Source organism: Bos indicus, chromosome 28 (genome assembly GCF_029378745.1).
Source record: "Bos indicus isolate NIAB-ARS_2022 breed Sahiwal x Tharparkar chromosome 28, NIAB-ARS_B.indTharparkar_mat_pri_1.0, whole genome shotgun sequence".
Classification (NCBI taxonomy): domain Eukaryota; kingdom Metazoa; phylum Chordata; class Mammalia; order Artiodactyla; family Bovidae; genus Bos; species Bos indicus.
This window is the reverse complement of record NC_091787.1, coordinates 33815185-33841063: the sequence shown is the minus strand read 5'-3', so window position 1 is coordinate 33841063 and position 25879 is coordinate 33815185. Positions and strand designations below refer to the sequence as shown.

The following is a 25879-nucleotide window of genomic DNA, read 5'->3' as shown; positions in this document are numbered from 1 at the left end:
CACACCAGATCTCTCAGTTGTGGCATGTGGGATCTAGTTCCCCGACCAGGGGGCAGACCCGGGCCCCCTGCATTAGGAGCACAAAGTCTTAGCCACGGGACCACAGGGAAGTCCCCATCCAAATTCTTCACCTTACTGATAGGGAAACTGAGGGCCTTCAGGAAGGAGAATATACCTCCTCAAAACCTAAGGCAGTGGTTCTCAAATATCAGCGTTCCCTGAAGGGCTTGTTACAGCAGTGCTGGGCCCCACTCCCAGAGTTTCTGACTCAGCAAGTCTGGCATGGGGTCCGAGAAGCTGTTTTTCTAGTTTCCAGGCGCCGCGGAAGCTGCTGACCACACTTTAAGAACCGCTGTCCTAAGAGGCCGGGTGTTGCTTCAGGGGACACAGGGGAGGCTGTGTGAATTCCGACCCCACACCCAACCCTCCACTCACCCAGGGTTTTAACAGAGCAACGGTAATTTTTTGTGCTGTGGATCAGATTGGCTTTTTTTTTTAATTGCTGTTTGACTGTTTAAATACTGTTTTGTGGGAACAACCGGAATATATCATGAAGATGCCTTATCATTTGGTGACAGGAAGCTACCTTTCATTTCCCTGGAGCATGGTGGTCACCCACTGCAGGGAATGGGGATAGGGGATGGGGGTGAAGCCCCAGGACACGAACGATGCTGTCAAGGCAGGACAAGGGCCTTTTCAGCCAGTCTCCTCCCCACGTACATCATACGGAGTGGGGCCTGGTGAGGAGGGGTGTCATATCTGGTGTGTCCCCAGAAGGGCAGCATGGCAGCCCCCCACCGTGGCTGCACCTCCGGTTCTCCTGCCACCCTGCAACCTGGGCTCTAACTCACTGCTGCTCCGGAGAGAGACTGTGCTCACGGCCTGAACTTGTTGACCAGCTGCCCCCACCCTCACTCCCAGAGCTCCCAAGCATCCTGTCATCTGAAGATCTGGGCCTGGACTTCCAGGAGTCTAAGCCCCTTTCTCTACAGGACAGGAGGACAGAAGCAGCTATCAGTGCAGAAATATGCTGGAAATGTGCCAGGTAAGGTTTCAGCAGCATCATGGTCCACGGGATGGGGACTTTGAAGGCCTTTAGCATTTTCCATTGACATACACCAATGGCTGCCCCATGACCAAGTGTTCTTACTATGTAATAAACACCTGTGTGACTCTTGGGGAGACACAGCCCTCCTCCCAATTCAGAAAACAAGGCAGGCCTGACAGGCGTTTAGTATTCCCCTACTCATCTGTGCAGCGGAAATCCAGTATGTCACCCAGGAAGAATGGATCAGATATTCAGGATGTGCAAGAGGCACAGAGAGGCAAGGTCAGGAGAGAACAGATGCCAGAGATGAGGCAGCTCCTGTGTCCCCAGGGTGTCCATGTGTGACCCCAGGCACAGTGAGGTCAGAGGCAGCACAGCTGTCCCCACCTGCCTTACCCTGGTTTCCCAGCTTTCTCTGAGACACCATACTCTCAAGAAAGTCCTTTCCTACTTAAACCAGCCAGAGGCCATTTCTGTTGCTGGCGACAGTGAACTTGGCAATGTTCACCCCAACATCAGAATCCTGTGAAGCTGAGAGGAACTTTCATCCCCATGTCATCAGACGAGCTGACCAGCTCTGGAGGGGTCTAGGGCTTCAGCTTAGCTTATTGGCCATAACCATCTCTATGCTTAAGCACCAATTATGTCCTCTTCAGAGCTGTCGCCTCCACTATCCTGCCTCACTATCACGACGCACAGGTCGAGGAGACATGCAGGTCTTTGTTATTGACAGGGGAGGCAGCAGGAGGACAAAGGACAGGCAGGCATAGCGACCTCAGGGCACCTGAGGGCATTTTATTCCATTATCACTACTATTAACGATAATAATAAAAACTGCCGCTGCTTTTTTTTTTTAAACTTTACATAATTGTATTATGTTTGCCAAATATCAAAATGAATCCACCACAGGTATACATGTGTTCCCCATCCTGAACCCTCCTCCCTCCTCCCTCCCCATACCATCCCTCTGGGTGGTCCCAGTGCACTAGCCCCAAGCATCCAGTGCTTTTAAGTTGACTGTGCAAGCTCTGTGCTAAACACTTCCTACACATCACGCGACTCTGTAAGGCAGATACTGTGATACACATTCTGGTATTAAGAAAATAAGCCCAGCGAAGTTAAGTTATCTGCCTAAGGGCATCCAACTGCTAAGCACAGAAGCTGGACTTGAATCCACACCTGTCTGGCTCCAAAGCCAGAACTCTTGGCCATTGTATTGAATGGCTCTCCACTGTCCTGCCACTGTCTCTGGACAAGCCACCTAAGCCCCTCCGGACTCCAAGATCACCAGCCACAGTCACTGCAACAGTACAGTTTAGACTCTCCAGGAGGAAACCCAGAGCCCTTAAGACTAGGTTCTCATGAGTCCAGCTCTGGTGAGGGAAGACATTTCCTTAGAAGCCAGATGTCCTGAACCACAGCGCCTAAGCTTACTAGACAGGTTCACATCCCCCCAACCATGCAGCCCTGATTCTGCAGCCTCAGCACTAAAAAATCCTCTCCTGCTCTTGGGGCTGTCTTAAAGGCAAGGTAGCTGGGTCAGACAGATGGGCGTGGTCATATGGTTAACTTGGATGCTGATTCACTCCACCTCCTAATTGAGAAGGATTCTAATTACAAAGTTGCAAAGTGGCGAGTCCTGGGGACTGGTAGGATCAGCCCGCTAAGCTCCTTCTCTTGCTTTGCCCAAGGGGCAGTGTGGAAAGATGGCACAGGGCGAGGGTGTGGGGGCCAGCTGGCACAGAGGAGGGGGCCTGGATGCTTGGCAGCTTGGCTGGGGGCCCAATCAGCTGACTCTGCCCTTTCACGGGGCTCAGAGGAGGTGGAGCCACACCCCAGCCCCAGCCCAGTGGGGCCAATTAGAGCACTTACGGTAAAACACGCAGAGGGGATGTACCTGCATCTCCATCTTGCCGCGTTTGCTGAAGAAGCACCTGTGACATTACACAGATTAATACTCCACTGAGCAAATTAATCCTAGGGATTTCACTCACTACCTGTGGCTTACACATTTTAATTGGCTCTAAATCACCACCTTAACTGATGCAAGAGTGTGGTGATGCAAGGAAAGACATCAGAAGCAGCGCCAACCACAGGTGTAGTCTCTGGAAGAAGGAAGGAGGGGGCACCACATCCCATGTGCCAAAGGGGTGAGGAGGAAGGGGCCATCTTTCAGTTGCCCATGGTATTTCCATCTGCGTTCCAGGGGGTGGGAGGAAGGCTGAAGAGGCAACCCATGGCCTCTTCTCTGCCTCTGACCCTCTCATGCTGTCCATGGTTCAAATCTCACACTGATCCAACACCTTAAAAGCTTTGACTGCATCTCTATTCCTGCCTAGCAAATAAGTTCATCAGCACCATCTTTCGAGAGTCCATATATGCACAGTAATGTATCTGTTTTCCTCCTTCTGACCCACTTCACTCTGTATGACAGACTCTAGGTTCATCCACATCTATACAAATGACCTAACTGCGTTCCTTCTCATGGCTGAATCGTATTCCATTGTGTATATGTACCGCATCTTTAATCATTCATCTGTCGTTGTATAGCAGAAATTGTAACAAAACATTGTAAAGCAATTAAACTCCAATTTTAAAAATAAATTTGTAAATAAAGGCAAAGGCTCTGATTGGGCACCTGGTGTGTGTCACTTCCTGGGCTAGGCGGTAGGACACGCTTAGAGATGGCTGCGTTGTAAGAAAGAAGAACCCAGCGAAACTCCGTTGGTTAGGAGTGGAGGCAGTCTTGCTGTGAAGGTGCAGAGTGGGGACAGGATCTCCTGGGAAGCGGCAGGGGCTCAGAGCCAGACTCTCAGCCCATTCCTTCCAGGGAGTGGCAGCTCCCTTTCTCTCTACACATCTGCTCTTCTCCTCTCCCTCCACAAACTGGCTTCTCCTCTTCTGGCACACCATCTTCCTTGCATCCTCCCAAACATAGCAGTCTCAGCTCTGTCCCCCAAGCTAATGACCTTCCAACTCAGCTCCTGCAGTTAATGGGCTCAGTCACTGTGTCTCAACTCAGATTTCCAGGAGAAAGGACTGACTGGCCAAGGTGGAGTCTCCTGAACATCCCTGCTCTTCCCAGGCTCACCAATGGCTTTCACTTCTTCAAACTGTCCTTCTTGGCCTCTAGGACTGAGCTTGAGTCATCTTTCCTCTGACCCCTGACCATCCCTCTCCAGCAACTCCCATTGTTTATACTCTGCTAGCAACCTCTGGGCATGGCTTCCACTCCACCCAAGTGCTACCCTTGAACTTGGGATCTGGCACTTTGAGAGGGCTCCACTCTGGCCCTCCTGCATTACACCCCTCTCTCCCTGTGGTGAGGAGTCCACAGACCCAAAGAGATGTAACTACCCAGACATCAGGCTTCCTGTCCAGACTAGCACCGTCCGATAGAACATTCCACAGGGATTTTCTCTAGACACTGGCCAATGGTAGCCACTAGCTTCATGTGGCAAAGAAATCCTGGAGACACGGCCACTACAGCTGAGGGACGGAAGCTTTTATGTGACTTAAGTCTGCCTCCCAGCTGGTCTCCCAGTCCTGCCAGACTTCTTTTCTAAGCCCTCACCACAGCAGTCTTGAGTCACTCTCCCGACTATAAAGCACCAAGTGACCCTCTCATCTGTATTTCAGGACAAAGTCTAGCATTTCAGCCTAACAGTCAGTTTTTGTAACCCTGCTTCATTGTCCACTCTTCCTCCTGCTTCCACACAGCAGTGCCTGCACAACGTTCTTTGAACAAGCCTTGCCTTTCTCACCTCCACCTTGCGAAGACTGTCCCCTCAGCCCAAAGTGGTTCTCTACCCTGTGCTCACTCCAGTGCTGGTAAACTCCTATTCACCCCTCAAAGCCCCAAGTGCACCGTCCCCTCACCAGCTTCCTGTGTCCTGCCATGACCCTGTTCTTCTCTCTCCAGCTTACCCATGTCCTCTTCAGTGCTCAGATCCCAAGCCCAGGCCTACATAAGCTTTGGGTAGACCTGGACCTGTGGAGATTTAACACTGAGATGCTGTCCATACCACTGCTATTTAAATAATAATTCCTCTCAAGGTCCCACGTACATGCAAGCATCCCTGGAGGCCTCTACAAAGCAGTGTTTGTCATTTCGCACAAGCGTGTGTTTGAATCTCCTTCTGGAAGGCTAGTGTGCGGGAGGAGCTGTGCAGCTGTTTCAGAAGCCCAACTTAGACACTTGACGCTCATTTCTCAACACATATTGGTTATTCTCTGTTATTTATAAGATAAAGTAATTTTTTAAAGGAAAAAGTCTTTATTCATGAAAAAATGCCACTCACATCTACCAGCCAAAAAGAGTTATACCAGAGTTCTATACATACAAACTACGATGGCCTCAGGATGTAGCCTCCTACATCCCATGAGTCTCCTGCAGTGGTTCTCAGAGGGTAATTCCTGGACCAGAGCATCAGCATCACCTGGGAACCTGTTAGATATGCCAGTTATCAGCTCCCCTTAGACCTGCTCAATCAAAAACTCTGGGGTGGGGCCCAGCCCTTTGTGTTTTAGCAAGGCCTCCAGGAGGCTCTGGGCTATTTACCTATTATGAGCACTCCTGAAGGCAGGGGCTCTGCCATGCTCAGCTCCCCACGCCCAGCCCCTGGCCCATTGCTCGAGCGATGGGCCTTCCCTAGCTTCATATGTGTGCACTGAAGGAACCAATGAGTGCATGCAGGAGTGAATGAACAAAAAGTTAAGAACAAGTAGAAAAGAAACTGAGCGACAGATGCAAAAGACACTGAGACCTTCTTGTTAGGCATCCGTCAGTCCTTCTGACCCAGTGGGCAGAAGGAGCAGTGTGAAAAGACAACGCAGGTGCTGTGGCCCCCTCAGACCTCCTTCTCTCCAGCTCTTCATCCCCACCCCTGCTGTACTGAGACCTGAGTGACAATCCTGGGCTGCTCACCCTCTCCAACCCATGTCCCAGGAGAAAACTCCCGTCCAAACGACTTACTCGAGAAAGAACCCCAGGAGCAAGGGAGCACTTGGTCTGAAACGGCCTGTGCAGGACCCCTAAATGAATTAAAATCATTTATAGAAGGCCAGTTGGTCTCAAGATGAATGGAGCTAATGCTGCTCTTGGCACTCAACTTAAAGATTCAAGGCACCAGAAACAGACAAGAAGGCCTTTTTCAACTTTCAGACCAGACTGCTGACTAAAGCTAGAAGGACGGAATGGGGGCAGAAGGGGCCTATTCAAAGGAGGAATAAAGCTTTCCTTGGTGAAGAAATATTAATCTCAATATTCACATGGTGTTAAAATATATGTTTGATTGGCCCTGAATCAAGGCCAGCAGTTTGCTGAAGCTGTTGGTTTCAAACAGGAGCCTAAAGAAGTCTCTTTCTATGCTCTGTTGGCCATTTCAGATCTTGGAAATGTAATGGTCAATTCATTAGAAAGAAACATCTCAAGTAAAAAAAAAAAAAAAAAAAATAAAATATATGTTTGAGATCTCCAGAATGAGATGTTCATAAATAGATAAGCTCTAAGTGGATGATTTTTTAGCCTTGATTTTCCTTTACTGAAATATAATTAACACTTCCTGAAACCAGCGAGCTTGGAATAATTTAGTTCAATTGTAAGTATGCAAAACACTTAACAATTAGCTCCATGAAATGAGACCAGCCAGCACTGAGCCGACTTCATTAATGCCCTAAGCGCATGTGCCCTATTATAACAGCTTTCAGAAATATTGTATAAATCTGAAATGTCCCCATAGAATGGAACAGGGAGGGAGTTTGCGATTATTTTCATTCATTTGAAGGCTACCTCTCATAAACGCAGCGGTCTGAAAGATGACGGCAATTGGTTTTAATATTTTTACTGCCGCTTCCGAGGTGGTGAAAAGAAAGAAACAAAGGTATTGTAATGGGGTCTTTAAAGCTGGTATGATTTAACCTGCCACAGAGAGGGACAGCTTGAAGCAGGAAAAGTTCACGGGTTCTGCGAGTCAGGGGCCCCAGGTTCAGCTGTGCGGCCTGGCTTACATCCTTCACCTCTCTGAGTTTTCACCTGTGAAGTGGGGAAAATCAGGGGTACTATTCAAACAAGTAAACATCAGTGCAGCATGGGCTATTACCAATCAGAACGGATGCTGGCAGGACAGGACCAGACCTGGGGCACGGTGGTATGGTCCGATGCCCCATGCCCTCACCTGTTCACCTGGTTGAGCACTGGATCAGCACGATAAGAACACCTTCCTCAGAGGCTGCTGAAAGCATTACAGGAGATAATGAATGGGATGGGGCTTCAAAGGAGGAAGACTCTATTCAAATACCGCAGATTTGGGTAATTTTTGTATTTTTTCCTTCTTTTTCAGATACTGGCTGGAGGCAAAGTCTTCATGAAGTTAAGTTCAAGTTAGGCTAATTCCTTTCCTTGAAGCTCTGAGTGAAAAATAAAGAATTGCTGGGGCGAGAATTTTAAAAGCGGGGGGTCGGGGGGAGAGGAATTTTTAATGTGTACATTTACCAAAATATTGTTTTCACCCACCAATCCAAAACACAATGCAATGCAGTGTGATTGCCAGTCGAAAGATGGAGCCTGTATTCTTTTTATTGAAGTATGGTTGATTTACAATATTGTGTTAGTTTCAGGTATACAGCAAAGTGATTCAGCTACATATATTTTCAGATTATTTTCCATTACAGGTTACTGCAAGATATTGAATACAGTTCCCTGTGCTATATAGTAAATCTTCATTGGTTATCTATTTTATTTGTAGGCGTTTGTATCTGTTAATCCCATACTCCTAATTGATCCCTCCCCACCTTTGGTAACCATAAGCTTGTTTTCTATGTCTGTAAGCCTCTTTCTGTTTTGTATATAGGTTCATTTGTAGTATTTTTTAGATTCCACATTTAAGTGATATATATTTGTCTTTCTCTGACTTATTTCACTTAGCATATTCTCTAGGTCCATCCAGGTTGCTGTAAGGGCAATATTTCATTTCTTTTTATAGCTGAGTGATATAACATTGTGTGTGTGTGTGTGTGTGTGTGTGTGTGTGTGTGTGTGTACACATACATCTTCTTTATCCCTTCATCTGTTGATGGACACTTAGGTTGCTTCCGTGTTTTGACTATTTTAAGTAGTGTGATGAGCGCTGGGATTCATGGGTTGTTTTTTTTTTTTTCAAATTAAAGTTTTCATCTTTTCTAGGTATCTACTCAGCAGTGGGACTGCTGGATCATATGTAGCTCTATTTTTAGTTTTTTAAAGAACTTCCATACTCTTTTCCATAGTGTCTGCACCAATTTATATTCCCACCAACGGTGTAAGAGGGTTGTTTTCTCCAGACCCTCTCCAGCATTCCTTTTCTTTTTTTGGTTAGTTGTGCCCCATTTAGCATTTAGGATCTTGGTTCTCCAACCAAGGATGGGATCCATGCCCTAATCAATGGAAGCCATGGGGTCTTAACCACTGGATTGCCGGGGAAGTCCCTCCCACATTTATTATCTGTAGACTTTTTGATGATGAGTGTTTTGATCAGTATAAGGTAGATGCCTCTTGTGGTTTGGGTTTGCATTTCTCAAATCATTACTGATGTTGAGCATCTTCTCATGTGCCTATTTGGCCATCTGTATGTCTTCTTTGTTGAAATGTCTATGTAGGTCTTCTCCCCATTATTTTGATTGGGTTGTTCAGTTTTTTAAATATTGAGTTGTCTGAGCTATTTTTATACCTTGGATATTAACCCCTTGTCATTTACATCATTTTTTGTTAATGGTTTCCTTTGCTGTGAACAAGCTTTTAAGTCTGATTAGGTCCCATTTTGGGGTTTATTTTTGCTTTTATTTATTTTTTATTTTTTTGCTTGGAAGATTGACCAAAGAAAATACTGCTACAATTCCTGTCTAAAAATGTTTTGTTTATGTTCTCTTCTAGGAGTTTTATGGTGGTGGTGGTTTAGTCGCTAAGTCATGTCTGACTTTTGCAACCCCATTGACTGTAGCCTGCCAGGCTCCTCTGTCCATGAGATTCTCTAGGCAATAATACTGGAGTGGGTTGTCATTTCCTTCTCCAGGGGATCTTCCCGACCCAGGGCTGGAACCCGGGTCTCCTGCATTGCAGTCAGATTCTTTACCAACTGAGTTACAAGGGAAGCCCAGGAGTTTTATAGTATTGTCTTATATTTAGGCCCTTAAGCCATTTTGAGCCATATTTCTATATGTGGTGTGAGGGAGTGTTCTACTTTCATTGACTTACATGTCCAGCTGTCCAGCTGTCCCAACACCATGTGCTGAGGAGACTGTCTTTTCTTCATTATATAGTCTTGCCTTCTTTGTTGTAGATTAACTGAACACAGGTGTGTGAGTTTATTTCTGGGTTCTCCATTTTGTTCCATTGATCGATATATGTCTTTGTGCCAATACTACGATAAAGCCTGTAATCTCGGGAAGTATGGAGCACTACAGATAGCAAAGACCAGAAAGCAAACATGAGTTCAAGACTCCACGATGCGTGTTGTTTGTTTCCTTCAGTCCCAGCAGTGGGCTCTGTGACTGCATCTGTGACCCCATGAGGGGATGACTCCCAAAGTCCACATCTTCACAACCTGCACTGAGCCACTATCCTTCCCAGGCCCCTGTGGGACAGAAAGTCGTAACACCCGGGCCCCCTGAAGACAAGGAAGATAACAAGGAGCTGGTTCCACATCTGGAAAGTTCTGGCTACAAGTGAGTTCTTCCCCACTGCCTGGCACTAACCCTGTCCGTGGGCCAGGCCGCCTCTCTTCAGGAGAGCCACAAAGCATGAGGCGCTGAACCTCACGTGCCCGATGCCTAGTGCCAGCGTTCACCGGACAAGAGAGCTCTCCTGGGAAGCGATGTGGAGCACCCAAGGCTGAGAGAGGCAAGCAGCAACATTAACTGGGTCAGGATCTACTGAGTGCTGGGCCCATGTCAAGTATTTCTCATGTGCTGAACCCTACTTAACAGATTTGTAAACTAAGGCTCAGAGAGGTCAGGTGACTGGCCCAAGGTCACATTGCTCGTGAGCAGTAAGACTGGCACTCCTGCTCGCATCTTCTACATCAAAGCCCACACTCTCTAAACGCACTCATCACACTGCCTATAGTAATGCACAGAGGTGAAGTACCTTGCACGAGCCTGGTCTGTGGAGGAGGTGCTTATCATTACCTGTGAAATCTGAATGGAAGACATTAAATAAGGATCCTATAATTTTTTGTGTGTGGAAAAACTGAACCATCATTTATTCAGAAAAACTAGAATATCATTTATTCATTGACACTCAGGATCCCAGTGAAAGTCAAATAGTCTATTTCAAACAAAGGTACAGTAAGATTTGACAAAAGAAGTATAAGCTAGACCCAACCAAGTCTCCTAAATGATCTTTCTGCTGTGGTATCACCTGGATTCAGCCTTTTTGGTAAGGATCTTATATTGATTTCCTACTGTGGCCTAACAAATTACCACAAATTTAGTGGCTTAAAACAATACCAGTTTATCACCTTACGGTCCTACAGGTCACAGGTCCGGACTGGGCTGCATTCCTTGTGGAGGCCCCAGAGGAGAATCTGTTTCCTGGCTTTTCCCTAGCTTCTAGAGGCACCCACATTCCTTGGCTCATGGCCCCGTTCTTCACCTCAGAGCTAGCAGCAAATCATCTTCAAATCTCTCTCTCTCTCTCTGAACTTTGCTTCCATTATCATATCTGCTTCTCTAACTCTGTCCTTCCTGTTTCCTTCTTCTAAGGACCCTGTGCTGGCCTTGGCCTACCCAGATAATGTAGATAATCTCCCTGTCTCAAGATCCTTAATTTAATCACTTCTACGAAGTATCTCTTGCCACATAAGTTAACACATTCACAGAGTCTGGATTTAGGATGTAGACATTTTGGGAGACCCTTTATTCAGCCTATCACAGACTTAATAAAATAAATCATAATAGCCGTTCCTTCTTTAGAAATTGGCCAAAAGCTTTAGCATTTGGTCACAACAAACTTAATTCTAGATGTCCAGGACAAGACTCAATATCAAATATTGGCATTTCTAATCAATAATAATAATTTAGTGGCTACCACTTACATATTTGGAATCATAAGTGCCACCCAAGGGCTGTCTCATTTCATCCTAAAAATTGCTCTGTGATTTAGACATTATTACCCTCAATTTACAATAGAAACTGAGGCTTCAACAACTGTTTGCCTTACTCAAGGCCACAGTAAATGGTGGAGCTGGGATTTGAACTTGGGCTATCTGATATTGGATTGACCATCCAGATGGTTGGTTCAGGAATTATGGCCACCAGCCTGTGCGTGAAAGAGAAAGTGCTCTGGAAAATACAAAGGCTCTTAATATTACAAGAAGGAATAATAAGGAAGCATTTGGGGCCAAATTCTGCTTCTGCTAGTTTGACCTCAATTTCCTCATCTGTAAAACTGGCTTAATAGCACTCCTCTCCTGGGGTTGGTGTGATTAGATAAGAGGCAATGCATGCAACACGCCAGTGTTCCATATTATTAGTGGGCAAGGAGAAAGGCCAAGCATGGTTCTAGGAGTCCCAACACAAGGACTAATGCTGACCACCCTGGAATACTCCCTTCTCCCATCTGGACCCCAAGTGCAGTGAGAGAGAGACTAAGGTGCTCTCCCTCCCTGACTTCCTGGAAGAAGACTGCACAGCATCCTCTGACTCCAGGCCAAAGGCCTTCAGAGCTGGCTTCCCAATGCTGCAAGCAGTCTCATTGCTCAGTCCCAGGGCAGCCTCAGAATGGATGGGAATGTGTAAAAAGGTCTTAAAGAATCTTGCTGAGAACCACTCTCCACAGATGCCCTTCAAACCTCTTCCAACAGAATCATTTATCAGGTATGTGACTACGGAGTCTGGAGCCTGGTCCCGAGCTGCGTTTTTCACGGGGATTAATGACTAGTGTGATCAACCAGGGAAGGCTGGCTTGCACAGCTCGGTGATGACATCATCTGGACAGCTCCTTTGTCCCTGGGAAGAAAAGCTCCACCCCTCGCCATCTCACAACCCTGCAGAGAGTCCCAAGGCCAGACTTCAGGGTCAAAACACAGCGGACGACAACGGGCAGGGCACTGCCACACCAGCCACTCCTCGTGAAGAGGCCCGCGGCCGGCCCCAGGTCAAGCGGCAGACTTGCGCGGCTCCTGACAGTCTGACTAGCCGCTAACAGGCGATGCGCCCGTGGGCAAGGCACTCACCCTCCCCACGCCTCAGTTTTTTCAACCACGAAACAGACAGGGATGTACCTGTTCCATTGTGTTGTTGTAAACCCCAAATGAATTTAAAACACAAAAAGTGCTAAGCACTATGATATTATCAGTCACTATCTTCTTAGAGCTTGGCTCCATGCCTCCAGCTCTTACATTCATGCTCCTTCCATGACGTCAAAGCACAGCCTTCTGCCAGCTCAGCGCTCTGACGCAGCCGTGTCTCGTTTCCTCAGCAACAGAGACCACAGGGCATGCTTTCCTTCTCCCCGCTCATCCAAAATAGGGCCATTCTTTCACCAGTCCTCTCCTCTCCCTGATGGCTTCTGGGCTCGTTACAACATAAGAGCAGTCAGTTATAGTAGCCCCAGAGTTAGGGACTCCCAATCAGAAGCTCCTTCTGTCTGCCTTGATGGAGGCAGTCAGACCGAGGGAAAAGGGCCTTCAGCCCTTCCAGAAAGCTGGCCAAGCCGTTAAGTCCTTGCTGGGTGTCAAGCCTCCTGGATTACAGTTGTGGTGTGGGGAAGGGATGGTCCCGTTTTCAGCCCTGCCTGACTGTGCCTCACCTCCTCAGGCAAGCAGGAGTCCTGTACAAATGTGGTGGGAGCTGGCTGGCTGTTGTGACAGCCAGTTAGGAACAGTCACCTGGTCACTTAGCTCATCATCGGCCCTGATGTTAAGGCCTTCCTTGATGCCTAACCCTTGCCCTCCCTCTCCTTCTTTCTCTCTCTCTCACACACACACGGCTTGTTTGTCCTGTGAAGACACGACCCTGACATAGAGAGGTCCACTGGAGCAAGGAAGAAGAGGCTGGCAGGGTCAGCCACGGACAGACACGGCTCTGTGCAGCCAGCTGGGCCAGCAGAGCTTCCAGATGTGAACAGGGTCCGAGCCTATTCGTGCTACTGTGACAACACACCACAAACCGGGCGGCTTATCAACCCCAGAAGTCCATCCTTCAAGTCTCTGGAGGCTGGAAGACCAAGACTGTGGTACCAGCGGCCAGTGCAGGCCCTCTTCCGCTGCAGGCTTCTCCCTCTGTCCTCACATGCTGGAAGGGCCCCGAGTAACATGGACACGTGTCTCTTACCGTGTCCTCCCTACCCGGAGGGCTCACAATGTGAACCCAGAGACAAACCCAGTGAACTGTGGTCTTGGGGGCCTCTGCTGCTCAGAGCCTTCGGAAGGCAACTGCCCACTTGGAGAAACCTAGACCACAGGAAACTGAGCCTGGTTGTGCCCTCTGCCCGAGGTCTGAGTGAGACAAGGGGCTTTAGCTTGCCCTGATCCACAGCAGATGTGTTCAGGTGTACCTGCCCTGCCCACATCCCTGGCTGAAGGGGCAGCCCCAAGTGGCCATGTCTATACCACTTGTTCTCTTCTGAATGGACGGGAGATGGATAAGATACCTGACCTAAGGATATCAAGTTCACTGGCTAATCAGTGACCAATCAGATTTTTTTCTCTCAAGAATTTAGACCAAGTTAGACGGTGATGGGCATTTGAGGTTGTGTAGAGTTATGTTGACCCTACAGCAAACCAAGCAAAAAGAATGGAGAAGAAAGGTATACCGAGCAGAGGAACCATAAATAAGCAAAGGAGTCCTGCCTGCAGAGACGAAAACAGCACAGAGGCTCAGAGGGAGGCAAAGGGCAAAGACCACACAGCCCAGGAGAGACAGGAGACTTCAGAGGGGCAAGCTGCCTCACTCTCTGATGGCCTATCAGATCTGGTCCCCACGAGCTGCCTGGCCTCACTTCCCACCTAAGAACTCTGTACCGCTCCAATAACTGCGGTCTGTCCGACCCCCAGTGCATAAGCTGGCTCACACAGACTGCGTTCCATGCAACCCAGGGATCCCCACCTACAATAATGAGGCCAAGGGGCATCCACCAAGGGGCGAGGGTGCATCTTTCAGGGGCCTCTTGGTCCTGGTGTGAGAAATTGGTCTCTATGCCCATCTGAATGTCCTCTCCATCCTTCCCATGGGCCCAAGTCCCATGTGCCTGTTAAGATACCCCCAAGTTCCTGGGCAGTATGCAGATCAGGCAGCATACTGAATTCAGGGTGTCACAGCTCAGCTGTCTATAGAGATAAGGGGAGAGGTCTACAAAACCATCCTGGAGTCACTGCCCTTCACTGAGAAACCTTCAGTGCAGCCACATGATGGATTGTTTCTCTTCTGGAACCAAGACAGTCTCCTCCACCAAATAAAAATATGACCCTTTAAGGCCACTGCATCATCAGCATGGCAAGCCACTGGAAGTCAAAAAACTTGGATTCAAATTCTGGCTGCATGACTTACTACCTCGGCGACTTGGAGCAAATAACTTAGCCTCTCTGTTGCTCAACTTTGTCATCTCCTATGGAGATAGCATCTGACTGGTATGGAGAAGATGCAGCAAAATAAGGTATCTAATTAAACATATTGTAGGAGGTTGCCTACAATACTGCCTGCCTAACTGCCTGCCTTTCTTTGTACCTGACTGGCAACAAATAGGTATGAAATAAATGTATTCTGATGGACAGGGGCAGCTGCTCGGTTGATTGGTTTTTAGAAATCCACTAATGACAGAGAAAAACCCACTGAAATGGAAGAATTTCAGGTAGCAGTGTGAGTAATGTTTTACATTTTTGTAGGAGTTGATCTTCTAAAATACCATCTCACAACCACTCTGGGATACAGAGGCAGAACTACTGTCCTCAACTCACAGATAAAGCATCTGACTCCCCCATTATCTTTCCCATCCCTCACCAGGGTGAGCCGGTTCTTCTTCGTGCCCAGAGGGAACCTGAATAAGCTTAGGTAGACCATTTGTCCCTGTCTTGAGCGCTGTCTTTTCCAGATTCAGGACTATAGGGATGTCCACAAAGACGTGGAGCTGCTTTTTTTTCTTTCTTTGGCTGAGCTGTGACACGTGGGATCTTGATTTCCTGATCAGGGATTGAACCCATGCTTCCTGCAGTGGAAACTCAAGAGTCCTGATCAGTGGACCACCAGGGAATTTCTTCCCTTGAACTACTTCTTTTTGTCCCTGGCATTTAGAGGGGCTCTGTGGACCTCCAAGAGCCAGGCCAGGGAGCCCCTGCCCAACGGAACAAGTCACCTTCACAAACTCCGTCAGGTAGACGCAGTTCAGCGCCTGTCCCCACAAGGAGACCGGGACCCATCAGGAATCAAGAGTGGGGTTTCTAGAAATTGGCTGTCCACACTCAAAGGCTGTCCCTGTGTCCCTCAGACACTTTGCTTACCCTCCCTAAGCCTATTTCTTCTGATGGAACAGTACTGATCTCATCAGGCAGTTGTGAGGATGAAGTGAAATAATTCAAGAGAGGTCAGCCCCAAGGCAGGTGCAAGGTAAGGGCCTGACAAACATCAGCCCCTTCATCCTATGGAGGTGGCTATCCGTGATGCGCAGGACCACTAAACATGCACAGCGCAGAATGCTCTCTCCCAGCCTGCACCATGCTATGAACCCCTTGAGAGCAGGAGCTGTATCTTATTCATCCTGCTACCCTCCAATTCCCAGCACAAGCTCTGACACAAATTGTAAGAAAGAAGGAACAAATGAACAGGTTCCTTATAGCACATTCAGCTCTTGAATTGTTTGGCTGTGTTTATCAGGAAAATGCATTTGAAGCCACACCTGTCACCTGGGAGAGTCAGGGGCCTAGGCATGGGCTTCGGACTAGGGCTTCTAGCCCCCAAAAATGTAATACTCCTATCACAGATAATGCACTTATTGATGATTGGGAGCCCGGGCCAGTGGGAGGGATGCCCAGTTTCCTCTGAGCTCCAGGAACAGATTCTCAGCTGGGACACTGGCTCCCTGCCAATCCCTCTCAACACAGACAGGCAGACATGCATTTATATGCATATGAATACACAATCAGGGCAGGGAAGGAAGTCTCCAGGCTGACCTCACCTAGAAGATGCCAATCCTCCTGGACAACAGGAGCTGTGGGATCCAGGTAAGGCGGGGATCTGTAAGAATACCTTGGGGCCACAGGTGGGTCCTTTTCTCTGAGGTCTGGGCATGTGAGATACCAACAGAGGTGGATCTATCTATCTTGCCTACTCTAAGAGATCAGATCGAATTTGGGAAGTAGATTCTAAAATAAAGTTAGAGACTAAAAAGAATGCAAATGAAGTCGTGAATGAAGGAGATTCAGAATTCAGACCAAGAGCTGAGCCCAAAGGAAGGCCAGGGTGAAGGCACAGGGTCTAGCCCTAGGATAGCTTCCCACCTTCAAATGGTTCCACCAGGCCACCTCCCCCAGGAGAGACATCACCATACTTACCTACTGGTGGCATGACACCAAAGCAGGAAGATACCGTGTGACCAGCCACTTCATCACTCACCCTACGGTGAGACGGACTGCAGGGCTGAAGGCTTGCTGAAGAGGTGTCAGACACAGCTCTTTAGGAGGAGGAGGGCTGGGAGGAGGAATAGGCCAGAAACAGAGACAGGAACCAGCCATCTCTTACCATTCCCTACCCTGCGTATTAGACGCCAGGAACCCAGAACAGCTCTTCCATGCCTCCATGTCTTTCTTCTTGCTATTTGCTTTCCTCGGGATGTCCTTCTCACATTTCTTACCCTGCTAGTTACTACAATTCCAGCCTGAGCTTAAAGGTCATCCCCTCCAGAAAGCCTGAGTGCCCACATGCTTAGAGGTTAGTGAAATACTTTTAAGAGCTCTCCACCTCCATCCCTTAGCTCTTACCTTTTCATATCCAGAGTCTCCCTTAGGTCCATGGACGCCACTGAGCCAAGAGCTCCTTGAGGGCAGGGAGCATTTTTAGCCATCCTTGGATCCTCAGTGCGTATCACAGGGCTTGGCATATAGTAGCTGCTCAACTAAGTGCCTATTGAGGAAGTTCTCACAACAACGAAAACACTGGTTTGGACTGTGGAGGTGAGAAGAGATGAGGACGTTGAAAATGAGCATAATGAAATTTAGTGGGACGTCCAAGTGGAAAGAGAGCCACAGAGAGAGCTCAGGGCTCCTGACAGAAGCTGGAGGTCTCCACGTGGAGGTGATAATCAGAGGCACTGGAGCTCTCTGGGTGGGGGGTGTCTTGCGGGGTAGGAGAGAAGGATGGGAGCCCTCATGATGCTCCAAATACGGTTCCAGTCATACACAAACCCTCACTCTAAATGTGTACAACAGGATGTCATGGCCTCAGAGGGGGGCACCTCCTAAGGACATCTTCAGTGATGGATGGTGCTGGAATGAGATGGACTCTGCCCCCAGGGACTCCAGCCCCCCATCGACACAGAGACCACCAGGTCAGCCATGGCAGCAAGCCAAAGTAGATACCTCCCACCACCCAGGGGACTGCTTCCCTAGGACACCCTGCCTCCGCAGCGCATGGTCCCTGCCCTTGAATTTGAAGGAGTGAGACCCAAGGCTCTGGAGCTGGAGGAGGAGTGAGACAAACCCCCTCCCCACTTCAGTCGTCCGAGTCGGGTCTGGTCTGCAGGCCAAGGGGAGAGGTTCTACCCAGAGACGAGCCAGGAGTGAACTAGCCTGGACTATGTGTACTAAGTTGCTTTGGTCGTGTCCGACTCTCTGTGACCCCTGCACTGCAGCCCGCCAGGCTCCCCTGTCCATGGGATTCTCCAGGCAAGAATACTGGAGTGGGTTGCCATGCCCTCTTCCAGGGGCTATTCCCGACCCAGAGCCTGGACTATAAACGACCATAAAACTAAGGACTCCACTCCAGCAGATGTTAAGGGTAATTTGACAGAGTTCAGCAGAAAGCAGTGACTGGAAGAAAATAAACCATTTTACTTCTCTGTGCCACCAAGTCGAGACTCGTCAATAAACCAGTTACACAGAGGCCAGTGTGGAAGCCCCCTCTGGGCTGATGGGCAAAGGAGAGATGTGGAGAGTTCTTGGCCCCCCAACTCTGTTTCTCAGTAAGACAGAACTTAAGTCAAAACCTCCTCAGTCTTAATTACCAAACAAAAAAATAACCAGGCGAGCCTCTCACTGTATGTCTTTATTTATACTGTCATCTGCTCCAGCATTTTAATATCCAACTTTCCGTTGGAAGGCAGATGCCTGGATGTTCACACCCCGTTCTAATGGTTTAATACCCTGGGTATTGGAGGAGGGAGGGGGCCGCAAGGAAGGAGTGGGGATGAAAGCCGCCACCACACTGAGCGCAACTTTGGAGCAAATGGGTTTGAATATTCATTAAACAACATTTAATTTAAACACCCAAACTCTGAAAGCAGCAGCATATGGCCGGTTTTATTTTACATAAACTGAATAGGAGGCTGGGCCATTAGTTTCTGCAGACACAGTGTTCATCACCAAAGAATCCTTCCTATGGGGACAGCCCTGCACAGTTCTGGGCCCAGGGCCCTGCTGCCCCAAGGGCTCAGAGTCGAAGCCGAGGGTACCCCGGCAGCCCACTCGTCATGGCTCAGCAATGTCAAGCAAGCACCTGTCGCCCGTTAGGGGCAGATTAGGACTTCATTAAGGAAAGCAAGATTCTGGAGGGCTCCTGGCCCCTGGGTTTGCACCTTGGGAAAGTAGATTACACAGAATTCTGGCTGTCCTGCGGGGCTGGGTGGCAGTATCCAGACAGCATGGGCCTGACCTCTTCTGCAGTGGCCATACCAGGCCACTGAGGGCAGGTACCGTTTTTAGTCATCCTTAGATCCTCAGTACCTATCACAGGGCTTGGCATACAGTAACTGCCCAACTAAGTGCCTGAGAGCGAGTTCTCACAACAGAGAAAACACTGAAGTCTGGACTGTGGAGGTGAGAAGAGGTGTTAGGCCTTGCCTTGGGTGCTCTACTGGTGGGAAAGGTCAGCAAGGCACAGGGGAAGCAGGGAAAACTGGGGGCTTGGTTTCTGGCCAGCGCCCTTTGCAAAAGGAACCGTTCCTCTGCTTAACATCGTCCTGTGGCGGCCTGGCCCTGCCCACCCCTCCGCCTCATTTCTCAAGCACTCCCAGTCCTGACTCTTTCACCTTCCACAAATCCATCTGCTTTCTATTGCCTCATGTCTTGGCACCTGTTCTGCTCTTTCCAAGGCTTGCAACTCCAAGCCCCAATTCCCTCATCTACCAAAAGGTGACGGGGAGTACAGCACCAGATGATTCTCAAGGGACCTTCCAGCTGCAGCAGTCTCCAGTCTGTGGCCTTAGGTTTCCGTGCCCTCTCTTGCCTGGTGCCAGGGAAGACTAGCAGCACTCAGAGTCCAGCCAGGAGTGTCCCCACTGCAGGCTGGGACACTTACCGAGGGCCAGCCTGAAACAGAATGCCAAGGCTTAAAGGGAAAGAGCTTGGCAGGCACGGAGAAGCCAGATGCCCATGAGAGTAGAACAGAGGCAGGGGTGACAAGCAGCATGGTCTGGAGTGACAAGGACTTTGCCCAAGCAGACACCTTTACCCGGGGTCCTCTTCCCTCCATCCCTGCTCAACCTTGACAGCAGTTCCAGCACCTCCTCCTAAGCTAGTCCACAGGTCCTCCTCTGCATGCCCAGACTCTTTATCCATCCCTGCAACAGCACTCAGCTCACAGGCTCAAAAACTTAAAAAGCACACAAGGCAAGACCCCCCCTGGGAAAGTGAGCCGGGGGTAAGGACTTCACCCACATTACACAGCTAGTTGTAGGAAAACCACTCAACTCTCTGAGCTCCAGACTGTATATCCAAAGTTCTCTCCAAGACTTCAAACTTGGCTCAAATGTCCTCCCCCAGGAAGCCCTCCTGCTGCCTCTGCCCGCCCCCCGCCCCCGCCACTAGAAGTTAGTGGTGGACACGATGGACACTGGTCTTCCCCTTCTCCTTGGGGCTCAAGCTTCATTGCTCTCCTCCATACACATCCACTCCCACTCATGACAGAGTTGACCTGGAGCTATATGCATCATGGAGATGTCTTAAACTTTCTGTGGAATCACATCACCAATATGCTCTGCCCAAGACCTGAGCTTCCTGCTGGGCAGACACATCCTTTATCCAGTGGGCAACTGCTTCTCTGTGTGTGAGGGTAAGGGGATGGGTGGGGAGCCGGAGGGGCCGTGCTCCAAGCCACTCCCCCAGCCCCTGGCTAGCTCTTAATCCCACCACCTCCTCTCACCTTCAGGATGTGCAGAAGTCAGAGAGATTCCTTCTCCTCTCATGCCCTCCCTCACTTTCCGCTCAGGGATGTTATAAGAATTAATGGGATAACAGATGAAGTGCCTCCAAGGAAACAGGCTACATAAATCCCAAGTGTTGTTATTAAATTCCAAATTTAGCCCTTGGGATCAGTGAGGCATGACAGATCTGAGCTGGGAGCAATCCCAGATGCATAGACAGGAAGTCCCTGTAAAACCGGAAGCCATGACACATAAGCTTTGGGGGTCAAAAGAAGCCTTAAAAAAATCCCACAGGCTTATACCTGACAGAAGTCCCCAAGAGCCTCTAGAACAATCCCTCAAGGTGAGCAGCTAGGCTCTGCCTGTACACCACCTGTGACGAGAGCTCATGACTCCCCAAGGCTGCCCCTGCCACCTCCCACTAGTTCTGAGTTTTAAAAACTTCCTCCTGTCCAGCCAAACCATTTCACCATGTTTGGCACAAATCGCACCCTTTTTCCACACGACAGCCCTTGCACCAACAGCAACTCTCTCTATTCATTTCCAAGTTAAATACCTTCCAACCTTTACTTCACAGGCCATTATCCGAAGGCAGGCCACCATCTTGATACTCTTTCCTTACTCTCTTCTTAAAGCCATGCACTGCATGGCTTCTAAAATAACGTAACCCCTGGGAGTGGCCCAACAGGGCACGACAGGACCCACCCACCATTCCTTCACTTTAGGTACCCAATTTCTACAGTGGCAGCTGGAGGCAAAAATTTGCTTTAAAAAAAAAAAATTACAAAGTACACTGTGAAATCATATAATCTACGTTCAGGTTTCAGGCCATAATGTTGCCATACATATACCTGACTAGTCATGGCCTCAAAGAATCCCAGAAATGACACCTAAATTGGATGGGACCTCCTGGGAACAGAGAACCATAGCACAGGGTCAGGCTCTGCCCTTGGAGCCACAGTGATCTAAGTTCAAGGCCCAGCTCTACCACATACTAAAAGACCCTCAGCAAATGGCTGAAATCCTAAATTCCAATTTGCTTATCTCTGACATGAGGAGAGTAATACTCACCTTGAAGAATTACTGTGAGGACAAAAGAGAATACATATAATGTGCCTAGAAGTGTAAATGGTAGGTGTTCAATACAAGAAAGGCATTATCGTCATATTCAAAGTCTCACGGCGGCCCTGACAGCAGTTTCCAAGGACAGAAAATCCAGTAAGTGGCTACACACAAAACCAGTTTTCCACAAGGATGCCAATACAGTTCATGGGAAAGTCGACTTTTCATGGCCTCTGGTCCCATCACTTCATGGCAAATAGATGGGGAAACAGTGGAAACAGTGTCAGACTTTATTTTTTGGGGCTCCAGAATCACTGCAGATGGTGATTGCAGCCATGAAATTAAAAGACGCTTACTCCTTGGAAGGAAAGTTATGACCAACCTAGATAGCATATTCAAAAGCAGAGACATTACTTTGCCAACAAAGGTCCGTCCAGTCAAGGATATGGTTTTTCCAGTGGTCATGTATGGATGTCAGAGTTGGACTGTGAAGAAAGCTGAGTGCCGAAGAACTGATGCTTTTGAACTGTGGTGTTGGAGAAGACTCTTGAGAGTCCCTTGGACTGCAAGGAGATCCAACCAGTCCATTCTGAAGGAGATCAGCCCTGGGATTTCTTTGGAAGGAATGATGCTAAAGCTGAAACTCCAGTACTTTGGCCACCTCATGCGAAGAGTTGACTCATTGGAAAAGACTCTGATGCTGGGAGGGATTGTGGGCAGGAGGAGAAGGGGACAACAGAGGATGAGATGACTGGATGGCATCAATGACTCGGTGGACGTGGGTCTGAGTGAACTCCAGGAGTTGGTGATGGACAGGGAGGCCTGGCGTGCTGCGATTCATGGGGTCGCAAAGAGTCGGCCACGACTGAGTGACTGAACTGAACTGAGACTTTTCAACCAGTGGTGTGAGGACAACTGAGGAGCCACGTGGGAAAGAGTGGAGTCAGACCCCATCCTAACACCATCTACAGAAATGAACTCAAAATGGATCTCAAACCTAAATGTTAGAACTAAAACTATACAACTCACAACAGAAATCAGTCACCTTTGTGACTTTGGGTTAGACTATGACTTCTTAGCTAAATATCAAAAACATGTAACAGAAGCAAAGAGTTTGGAATTCATCAAAATGTAGAACTTTTCGCCTTTTAAAGAACACAATCAAAAAAGTGAAAACACAACCCAAAGAATGGATGAAAATACGTACAAACCATATATCTAAGAGATTTATATCTAGAATATATGAAGAATACTTATAACTCAACAATATTTGCAGCAACATGGATAGATCTAGAGAATATCATACTAAGTGAAGTAAGACAACAACCAAAGACAAAAATATGATAATATGCAACCTAAGAAATGACTCAAATGAATCTATATACAAAACAGAAACAAATACAGTACCTAAGGGGGGGAGGGGTGACAAATTAGGACTATGAGGTTAACAAGCGGATATACATAAAACAGATAAATAAGGATTTACTGTGCAGCACTGTGCTATGCTTAGTCTCTCAGTCGTATCTGACGCTTTGTGACCCCATGGACTGCAACTCGCCAGGCTCCTCTGTCCATGAGAATTCTCCAAGCACGAATACTGAGGTGGGTTGCTCTGCCCTCCTCCAGGGGATCTTCCCAACCCAAGGGCCAAACCCAGGTCTGCTGCATTGCAGGCGGGTTCTTTACCAACTAAGACACCAAGGAAGCCCAAGAATACTGGAGAGGGCAGTCTATCCCTTCTCCAGGGGAACTTGCCAACCCAGGAATTGAACCGGGGTCTCCTGCATTGCAGGTGGATTCTTTACCAGCTGAGCTACCAGGGAAGCTGAGGGGACTATATTTGATATTTTTAAATAATCTATAATGGATATATATATATCCGAATCACTTTACTGTATACCTGAAACTAACACAATATTGTAAATCAATTATACTTCAATTTTTTTTAAAAAGACAAATAATCCAATTCTAAAATAAGTGAGACTTAAATGCTTTACTAAGTAAAACATATAAAACAGCCAACAAGCACATTAAAATATGCTCAGTAACACTGATTATCAAATGCAAATTAAAGCCATAATGAGAAACCACTTCATACTCACGTGATGGCTGAAATCAAAAGTACAGATGATAAAAAGTGCTGGCAAGGACGTGAAGGAATCACGATCCTCACAGATTGCTGGGAGTTACATAAAATGGTGCTGTGTCTGCAAAAAAGTTTGGCAGCACCTCAAGATGTTAAGATATGTCCACACAGAAATTTGTACGTGAATGTTCATAGAATTATTCATAACAGCAAAAATACAGAAATAATTCAAATGCCCATCAACTGATACATGGATAAACAAAATATGGTATATCCATACAACTGAGTATTATTTGACAATTAAAAGGCATTAATTGTACTGCTGCTTGCCACTACATGGATGAACCTTTGCTCTAAAATTAGACAGTGGTGAGTGCTGCACAACTCTGTGAATATATTAAAAACAACGCAGGGCTATATACGGTGAATTCCATGCTACGTCAATTATAACTCAATAAAGCTGTATTTTTTAGAGGAATGAAGTAATGATACACACTAAAATATAGATGAAACTTAAAAATACTAAGTGAAAGAATATAATCACAAAAAGATCACATTTCATGTAATTCCATTTATATGCAATGAGTATGTCCAAAATCGGCAAATCTATACTAGTGGTAAAGACCCTGCCTGCCAACGTAGGAGGCCTAAGAGGCGCTGGTTCAGTCCCTCAATCAGGAAGATCCCCTGGAGAAGAGCATGGCTACCACTCCAGGATTCTTGCCTGGAGAATCCCATGGACAGAATATCCATGGACAGTCCATAGGGTCGCAGAGTTGGACACAACTGAAGCAGCTTAGCATGCACGTGTGCATAGCAACAGAAAGTACATTAGCAGTGGCCCAGGGTTAAAGGGTAGAGGCTGGAGTAAATGGGGAGAGACTCCTAGCAGGCACAGGGTTCCTTTCTGGCATGATGAAAATGTTTAAAAAGTAGGTGGTGATAATAGTTACAAAACTCTGCAAAAATACTGAAGCCCACTGAAATGTGAGTTTCAAAAAGATTTTGGTATGTGAACTGTACCTCAGTAAAGCTTTTTGTTTGTTTTTAAAAACAAAGCATTGGTTTTGTCTTTAAGTGGTAACATGGTGATCTGGGAGTGACAAGGAGAGACAGCAAGTTGTAGCAGTACGAAGGGCGGCCGCCGTGGGCGTGGCGGCAGCCCCTGATCTTCACTCCTCAGCAAGTGCCCCCTCAGTCCTGGTTAAGAGGAAAGTGGGCTCCATGGGCTGGCAGGATGAGGAAGGGACCCTACTCCTGGGCCAGGCCAGTCAGTGTCTCATTCTTGGGAAGTGCTAAGTGGGATGCAGGTTCGAATCAACATTGTTGGATGCTTAGAAAGGAAGGGAATGGGAAGCTGAAATGAAAGCTCTGGGGAAGAGCAAAAAAAGGCCAACCTGAAAGGAGTGATATAGACTCAAAGATGGCGAAGGAAGAAGAGCTGATTTTTACTGGAACAACTCCCAGTCCCAATCCCAGAAAAGCCATCAGCACTGTCTACATTATGGCTATTAGACACCTCCAGCTTTCCAATAAATTCCATTTGCTTGAGAGGCTTCTGTTCAAAGGGATCCCACAAAGCACCCATTTCCTTTGTCTTGCCGTGGCAAAGACTAGCAGATGTGCCCTCAGACCACTCTCCTGGCCTCTGCCTGGGATGGAGCTGCCTACATTCCTCATCCCCTATGTGGTTAGGCGTGCCGGGGGCTAAGCTGCAGCCGGCAGAGTAGGAATGGAGTGCTGTGGGTGGCTTCTGGTCAGGCCTTTATGGAGAATAGGTGCATCTCCTCTGCCTATCTCCTCACTCTGCAAGGCAGATGCAGGCAACCATAAGGCCCTGAAGATGGCAAGGACCAAAGGAGACAGGTGTTGGCAAAAACGTGGAGAAGACGGACCCTTGTACACTGTGGGTGGGAATATAACTGGTGCAACTGCTACCGAAAACAGTATTGAGTTTCCTCAAAAATTTTAAAATAAAATTAATTAATTAAAAATAGAACTGTAATATGACCCAGCAATTCCAAACTTGGGTATATATCCAAAGGAAATGAAATCATTCTCCAAGAGGTGTCTGCACTCCCACGCTCACGCAGCGTCGTTCACAACAGTAAAGACACAGAGACGACCTTAGTGCCCGTGACTAGATGAGTGACCAACGATGCCACACGCACACACACGCACACACACAGATGGAGTACTCTTCAGTCTTTCAGAAGGAAATCCTGCCTTTTGTGACAATACAGATGGACTTGGGGACATGATAAGCGAAGTAAGTCAGCAAGACAAATGCTGAATGATCTCACTTTTACGTGGAATCTAAAACAAACCAAACTCACACAGACAGCGAACAGGGTGGCAG

General features: G+C 47.8%; 1 protein-coding gene and 1 non-coding gene across 3 annotated transcripts in view; one reads left to right on the top strand and one right to left on the bottom strand.

Moving 5' to 3' along the window:
• The window catches only part of RPS24 (ribosomal protein S24), a 257955-nt gene that overhangs the window by 219397 nt on the left and 12679 nt on the right, over positions 1–25879 (bottom strand). The gene's annotated exons all lie outside the window — the stretch shown is intronic.
• On the top strand, positions 6343–6478 carry LOC139180474 (small nucleolar RNA SNORA2/SNORA34 family). Its single transcript, XR_011564742.1, has one exon. It is a non-coding gene; the product is annotated as a small nucleolar RNA SNORA2/SNORA34 family (small nucleolar RNA).